Raw genomic sequence first — 8052 nt, forward strand, 5'->3', positions numbered from 1 at the left:
CGCGGTAGATAGGGGTTATGCCGAAATTTAGCGGCGAGCAGACTCCACCACCAGCTACGAAATTTTGGTATAGCTCCACATCATCCAGCCTTTGATTTATACACCTTTTTGCCACATTTAGATCCAGTTTGAGCAATTCAGTGGGCGAGATCTCATAGGACAGCAATTTGGCATGGATTTTTCCTGACCACAAATTTGTGAAGTCATCTCGCCACATGCATTGAATGAGATAGTGGTTCGGGAGTTTATGCCATAGGGATATCCAGTAAATCAAAACTCTCCTCCATATAACTATCTCCACTGAGGGGATCTTCATTTCTAAGCGGATAGCCGCATTACTTACGCATGTTGGTAATTTTAGAAGTCGGCGTAAGAATTGGCTTTGAAGTGACTCTAAAGGTGAGAGATTTGCAAAGGCAGCCCATAAAGGTGCAGCATAGGCCATTGTGGCCATCACTTTGATGCTATACACTTTCAAGGCCGCAGGGATGAATAAGGCCCCCTCAGAGTAGAAAAAACAGAGGAGGGAGTGTGATAGGGCTTTTGTCTTGTTTTGAAGATATTCAACGTGCGCTTTCCACCCTAAATTATATTGAAAATAAATTCCTAAATATTTAAATTTATGTACTTGTTCGATTTTCGTGCCCTCCAGTTTCCATGAATAAAGTTTTCGACTCCTTGAAAATATCAGTACTTTGGACTTGGTGTGGTTGATAGACAGATGATTAGAATGGCAATATGTCGCAAAAATCTTTAGTGCCCTCCTTAAACCCACTCTGGAGTAAGAGAGTAGTACCGCATCATCTGCGTAGAGAAGTAAAGGACAGCGGTAATCTGCTATACGAGGGGAGTGGATAAATTTTTGTGAGACAGCTAATGGGTTCCTCATATAACTGATAAATAAGTTAAAAAGAAGAGGCGCTAAAATACAACCCTGGCGTACACCCTTATTTACTGGCACTGGGTTAGTCAGGTCTCCAGCAGGGGATAATCTCACCCTGGCCACGGACCTGGCATGAAGTTGGGAGATAAGCCACAATAGCCTTCTATCTATTCCCCAACAGGCAAGTTTATCCCATAGTAGTTTCCTCGGAATATCAAACGCAGCTTTCAGATCTATGAAAGCTGCGCAGAGTTGGCCCCGTCGAGGTGTCAAGTATTTCCGGGCTAAGTGATAAAGAATAATTGCCTGGTCTGTTGTGGATCGGTTTACCGTATTTTTCGCACCATAGGACGCACTTTTTCCCTCCTAAAAAGCAAGGGAAAATGTGTGTGCGTCCTATGGAGCGAATGCAGGCTTTCGGTGAAGCCTGGAGAGTGAGAGGGGTCGGTGCGCACCGACCCCTCTCGCTCTCCAGGCTTCAGGAAGCTATCCGCTAGCCGTGGGAGACCCAGCTCTCCCACGGCTAGCGGAGCGCTGCATTAATCCCGAAGCTTGGGGCGTGCGGAGCTCAGCGCGCCCCAAGCTTCTGGGTGCCGGCAAGGTCTCCGCTAGCCGTCTAGCTTCGGGATTAGCGCTCCGCTAGCCGTGTCTAGGCTGCGGATAGCAGCCTGCTTCCCGGAGCGTCGGGCACCCTGAAAGCAGAGCGCCCGGCGCTTCGGGAACACATCCGCAGCGTGGGGACCCTTGCAGGAGTTCCCCGCAAGGCTCCCCAAGCTGCGGATAGCAGCCTGCCGCCCGGCTCGAGGAGCGCCCTGAAGCAGAGCGCCCCTCGCGCCGGGCAGACATCCGCAGCGTGCGGAGCCCTGCAGCAGTTCCCCACAGGGCTCCCCAAGCTGTGGATAGCAGCCTGCTTCCCGGAGCGTCGGGCACCCTGAAAGCAGAGCGCCCGGCGCTTCGGGAACACATCCGCAGCGTGGAGAGCCTTGCAGGAGTTCCCCGCAAGGCTCCCCACACTGCGGATAGCAGCCTGCCGCCCGGCGCGAGGGGCACCCTGAAGCAGAGCGCCCCTCGCGCCAGGCATACATCCGCAGCGTGGGGAGCCCTGCAGCAGTTCCCCGCAAGGCTCCCCAAGCTGTGGATAGCATCCTGCCGCCCGGCGGGTGGGGCGCCCTGAAGCAGAGCGTCCCTCGCGCCAGGCATACATCCGCAGCGTGGGGAGCCCTGCAGCAGTTCCCCGCAAGGCTCCCCAAGCTGCGGATAGCAGCCTGCCGCCCGGCGGGTGGGGCGCCCTGAAGCAGAGCGCCCCGCACGCTAGGCAGACATCAGCCAGCCCCACAAGCTCGGGGGACAGCAGGGAGGCGCAGCGCCACTATCCCGCTGTTCCTCGACCTGGTTCGGTTTCCCTGACCTGCTTTTGGGGGGGGGAAATAAAGGGAATTTTTTTTTCTTTATTTCTCCCCCAAAAAACTAGGTGCGTCCTATGGTCCGGTGCGTCCAATCGTGCGAAAAATACGGTAATCTAAATCCAGCTTGCTCATGTCCAATCAGGTCAGCCTCAACTGACCACTTCATCAGCCTTGCCAGCAAAAAACGGGCATATATTTTCCCGATGGACGATAGCAGACTGATATTCCGATAATTCCCTGGGTCACCAGGAGGGCCTTTTTTGTAGATAGGAATAATAATGGCCTCCTTCCACATTCCTGGTATTAAGCCCGTGGCATTTATTGCGTCGAACGTTTTAGCTAAAATCCCTGCCCACCATGCAGAGTGAAGCTTTATAGCCTCAACAGGGACCAAATCTGGCCCAGGGGCCTTACCAGTTTTCAGCTCAGCTATCAATTCTAGGATTTCAGCAGGGTCGGTATTAGGCCAGACGGGAAGGGGATTAGAAGGTCTCCAATGAGTGGCCGGAGCTTCTGCCACTGAGAAATATTTTCTCAGGAACTGCTCCCATGTAGGGGCCGGGATCATCGTTAAGGGATATTTCGTGTTTCTTCCCTTTATTAAGGACCAAAATTTCCGGGAGTTATGAGATTTTGAGGCAGAAATTATAGTCTGCCAACGATTTAAGTGCCACTCCCGTTTGGCCGATTTCTGGGCCTGTTTGTATGCTTTTTTAGCCAGGGAATAAGATGGAGGTAAGGCCGGAGCGCCGGAAAGTTTATAGTCATTATATATTGTATGTAGATGGAGTCTGGCTAGTTTGCAAGCAGAGTTGAACCAAGGGGCGCCAAATTTAAAATAATCGTTTTTAGCTCCATAGGTTGTAGAAGTAAAAAAGCGAGTTAAAACTTCTATCAGGCAAGAAAAACAATTCATACAGGTAATAGGATCACGCGGGACTATTCCTACGTCCATCTGATCACCAGAAAACTTTTCTCGGATAAAATCCGTATATCTATGAGCGAGGGCAGGGGACTATCTAGTCCCCTTTATTTTAGTGGACGACTCCACAATCACCAGGATTGGGTGGGAGCGGTCGAGCAACTGCCAGTCAACACATAACTTGGTTGTCAGGGGAAGATGGTCACTAAATTGGGCATTATCAATTTTAAAAGAGGTGACATTCAAAAATAGATCCCGGGAAACCAATACATAGTCGAGAACACTGTTTGATTTTAACCCCAGGTGGGTGAACTCTCCTGGTATGTCTGGAGGACACCTGCCATTTAATATAATTAAATTAAGGCATAGAGTCATCTGATAAAGCATCACTCCCGCCTTATTGACTTTTACATCCTTTGATATTCTAGTGGGGGTGTATACTAGATCGTAAGTTTGAACGCCGGGGTCAACCCACCACTTAGACTTTTTAAGAGCCTCCCGATTTGATGCTATCCGAGCGTTAAAATCGCCTCCAGTAATGGAGGGGACATTGGGATATTTAAGATAACAAGAAAGTAAAAAGTCCTCTAGGGATTCCCATCTAGAAGTAAGATCAGCTGCTAACCCTCCCGGAGGGAAATAGACATTTGTAACCAATAAAGTGAAGTTTCCACCAGAGATCAGTCCGGTAATAGCATAAGGCGGAAATGCATGCACTAGTGAAAGTTTAGCCCAAAGTTTGAGGGAGATACCAATTGTAAGGCCACCTTTAGGGCGGCCACCATTCGTTGACGGGCTAGCAGGCAGACATATAAACTCAAAGCCATTTAACTCAATTTCCTCCTCCACCCAAGTTTCTTGTAATAGTATGATAAGAAAGGAATTAATATATTTTTGGAATTCTGGATCTAATTTTTTACTTTTCCATCCAGCAATGTTCCAACTTAATATTGAAGGCTGGGGTATCCCCGTTCCTCCAATTGACTGTCATTCGGAAAATTGGCTCAACTTTAATGCGGGAAGAGGGGAGCCAATAAAGAAATCAGTTATCTTCCTCTGATGAAAAACCTCTCGTAAAGGCTGAGTGGGATTTACAAGGTCATCTGACTGTTGAGCTTGGCCCCTCGATCTACTAGGAGTAGGACTTTGAACAGGGGCGGACCCCTTTTCCAAAAGAGTTTGGTGGGCCACCCAGGATGGACCAGCTATCTCGTCAGAAGTTTGGTCTCTCTGTAGCCTGCTACTGGTCTTTTGGGCTACTTGATTTATGTGGCCTGTTGGGTCTTCAATCAGTTCCGTCACTGGTCTTGCTGTTGAATCCGTAACACTCCACAAAAAGGGATAAGGCTGGGCGAGAGGGCTATTTGGGAGGGTTTGCAAAGGCACCTCTTCTCTTGATTGGTCAGTGCTATAAGAAGGTTCCAGGTCTGGCATCGATGAATGTGTAGAAGGGGATTTTTCCTGTTGTGTGCTGCTTTCTTCAGGTATGTTTTTCAATGGACAGTCATGTAAATCTATTAAGAGCACAGAGGATTGTTCTGCTTGGAGGGAAGGACTGGTAGTTGCTTCTTGGGGTTGTATCTTATCCTCCATTGCCGACATACATTTAGCATTAGATATTGAGAGATCCATATGATCTGGTTCTTCTAGGGAGTCATGTTCGCTGTACGTGAGTATTCTGGTGCTGAGCTTCCTAATAAGTTGGGTTTTAAGCGATTCCAGTCTATTAATAATTTCTTTTTGTTCCACCACTGGTAAATCAGCAAAGGAGGCAATGAGTTCGATCTCTTCTGGTGGTATCATGCCACTTTTCGGTTGGTCATTGTTCTTTGCTAGGGGAGTGGAGGCCACATAACTCTTCTCCTGGGGTAGAACACCTACTCCGGTGTCCACTGGTGGATCGGGTTTAGCAGATTTTGAGCCCTCTTTGGTTATTGCCTCCAACAGTAGGGGTTTAGGCGTAGGGTCTATAAAGGCTCTCGTTGGTGCTATCCCACAGCGAAACAAAAATGCTTTCTTTCGTAATATGATAGTGGGAATTTTTGTGGATTGGAACGCAAGCAGGACTCTCTGGGATTTATGATGATGGACAAGGGGGAGGACTGCACAGAGGTCAATTTGTGTTGCCTCCATATTTAAAAGCACCTTTAGGAGTTCCTTGGCACCACCCAGAGTTCTCCATCTTGGGTCCCCATTTTGTATAGTTAGGCTCACTTTCCTTGGAGTTAAGATCAAGGATTGATGACCTAATTGAAGGTTAAGGTTGTATTTAAATTTGTCAGTACGTTTGTTATTTAAGGACAAACTCCTCGTCCCCTTCCTCTCTTCAAGGGACTTAACACCGGCTGACGCTGGGGGAGTAGTAACTAGCTTTTGTTGAAGGCTGTGCAGCTGGGACGAAAGATCATCTAGTCTTTTGAATATACAGTGCAAAGTTTTGATTATTAAATGGGACTGTTCAAATGTCATATGATTGGCCGTGCCAAGGACCAGTTCCTCCTTCTGAGGCGAGACTACACTCTTACTGTTGGCCACATCGCTTGTTATTTGTGGAATTATTCGCTCTTCGTCTTTAAGTGCTGACGCGCAATCAATCAGTGGGTTGAAACGGTTCTGAGTTTCTACCATGTAGGAACAATCCAGTAGATTACTCCCTTCTTTAAAGTGACCTGGTTCAACCCTTTTTTGCTTTGATCTCGGAAAGGGAGCGGGGACTATCTCCTCGGAATCTCTAAGACGTTTCCCATATCCCATAATTCAGATATCAAGAAGAGGGGGGATAGTATTTCAAAGTCGGCGTCTTCACCTTCACCCTCACAAGCCGGCAATTTAGGTCTATAAGGAGACTACCGGTAAGCAACACAGACCGTTCCTTTGAAGTCCTACTCCCACCAGGACTAAGACTAATATAAGTTTCTCCTTCAAAGCTTATCACAGGGCCCACCGCGGGTCGGTCTCAGATGAAAGGGAAACTCCCAAAGGCCTCACCTTAAACAGGGGAGTTTCTCTTCGTGCCGGAGGTGCAGGTCCGAAGGATCGTTGTTCTATGAAGCACACAAGTTTGGCACCACCCAGATCAATCCAAAGCAATCCTCCTTCGTCAAACTTAATTAAAATCTGGCATCACACCAGATGGCCATCTTCTCTGTGGGGAAAGTCCGCCTGGGATTTCTAGCGGGTCCCCACCTTTGCCGCGGTGGGAAGACCCAGTTTCCACGGAGCCAGTTCCTCCAGTCGGAGGAACTCCGCCATTCGCCAATGGCGCTGACCCGGAAGTCAACCACACCACACATGTAAAGCACATCTCCTCCCACCCACACCCAAAAAGTCCTGGGAACAATGGTTTGTTAAGGGTGCTGGGAATCGTAGCACTGTGAAAGGAAAACTAAGGTTCTTAGGATGCTTTGGAGGGGATGGAATGTTGAATACACAGCGGCCACATGGACGGACGGACACCCACACACCCCACCATAGCTTCAACTTTTAGTAATAATAATAATAATAATAATAATAATAATAATAATAATAATAATAATAATTTATTATTTATACCCCGCCCATCTGGCTGGGCCTCCCCAGCCACTCTGAGCGGCTTCCATAGAAACCAAAAATACACTAAAATATCACACATTAAAAAGTTCCCTGAACAGGGCTGCCTTAAGATGTCTTGTGAATGTCAGGTAGTTGTTTATCACTTTGACATCTGCTGGAAGGGCGTTCCACAGGGTGGGTGCCACTACCGAGAAGGCCCTCTGCCTGGTTCCCTGTAGCTTTGCTTCTCGCAATGAGGGAAGCGCCAGAAGGCCCTCGGCGCTGGACCTCAGCGTCCGGGCAGAACGATGGGGGTGGAGACGCTCCTTCAGGTATACTGGACCGAGGCCGTTTAGGGCTTTAAAGGTCAGCACCAACACTTTGAATTGTGCTCGGAAACGTACTGGGAGCCAATGTAGGTCTTTCAAGACCGGTGTTATATGGTCTTGGCGGCTGCTCCCAGTCACCAGTCTAGCTGCCGCATTCTGGTTTAATTGCAGTTTCCGGGTCACCTTCAAAGGTAGCCCCACGTAGAGCGCGTTGCAGTAGTTCAAGTGGGAGATAACTAGAGCATGCACCACTCTGGCAAGACAGTCCGCAGGCAGGTAGGGTCTCAGCCTACGTACCAGATGGAGCTGGTAAACAGCTGCCCTGGGCACAGAATTAACTTGTGCCTCCATGGACAGCTGTGAGTCCAAAATGACTCCCAGGCTGCGCACCTGGTGCTTCAGGGGCACAGTTACCCCATTCAGGACCAGGGAATCCTCCACACCTGCCCGCCCCCTGTCCCCCAAAAACATTACTTCTGTCTTGTCAGGATTCAACCTCAATCTGTTAGCCACCATCCATCCTCCAACCGCCTCCAGACACTCACACAGGACCTTCACCGCCTTCACTGGTTCTGATTTAAAAGAGAAGCAGATCTGGGTATCATCCGCATACTGATGAACACCCAGCCCAAACCTCCTGATGATCTCTCCCAGCGGCTGCATGTAAATGTTGAAAAGCATGGGGGAGAGGACAGAACCCTGAGGCACCCCACAAGTGAGAGCTCAGGGGTCTGAACACTCAACCCCCCCCCCACCACTTTCTGAACACGGCCCAGGAGGAAGGAGCGGAACCACTGTATGACAGTGCCCTCAGCTCCCAGCCCCTCAAGACGGTCCAGAAGGATGTTATGGTCGATGGTATCAAATGCCGCTGAGAGATCCAGCAGAACTAGGAAACAGCTCTCACCTTTGTCCCTAGCCTGCCGGAGATCATCAGCCAGTGCGACCAAGGCAGTTTCAGTCCCATGATGAGGCCTGAAT

The 8052-nt window shown here is 49.1% G+C and overlaps 1 pseudogene; it reads right to left on the reverse strand.

Annotated features, from left to right (window-relative positions):
- Nucleotides 1-6463, reverse strand: part of LOC144326420 (inositol polyphosphate 5-phosphatase OCRL-like) — a 100598-nt pseudogene extending 94135 nt beyond the window's left edge.
- Nucleotides 6464-8052: the final 1589 nt, after the last annotated feature.

This window comes from Podarcis muralis, chromosome W (genome assembly GCF_964188315.1).
Source record: "Podarcis muralis chromosome W, rPodMur119.hap1.1, whole genome shotgun sequence".
In the NCBI taxonomy this organism is placed as follows: Eukaryota; Metazoa; Chordata; class Lepidosauria; order Squamata; family Lacertidae; genus Podarcis; species Podarcis muralis.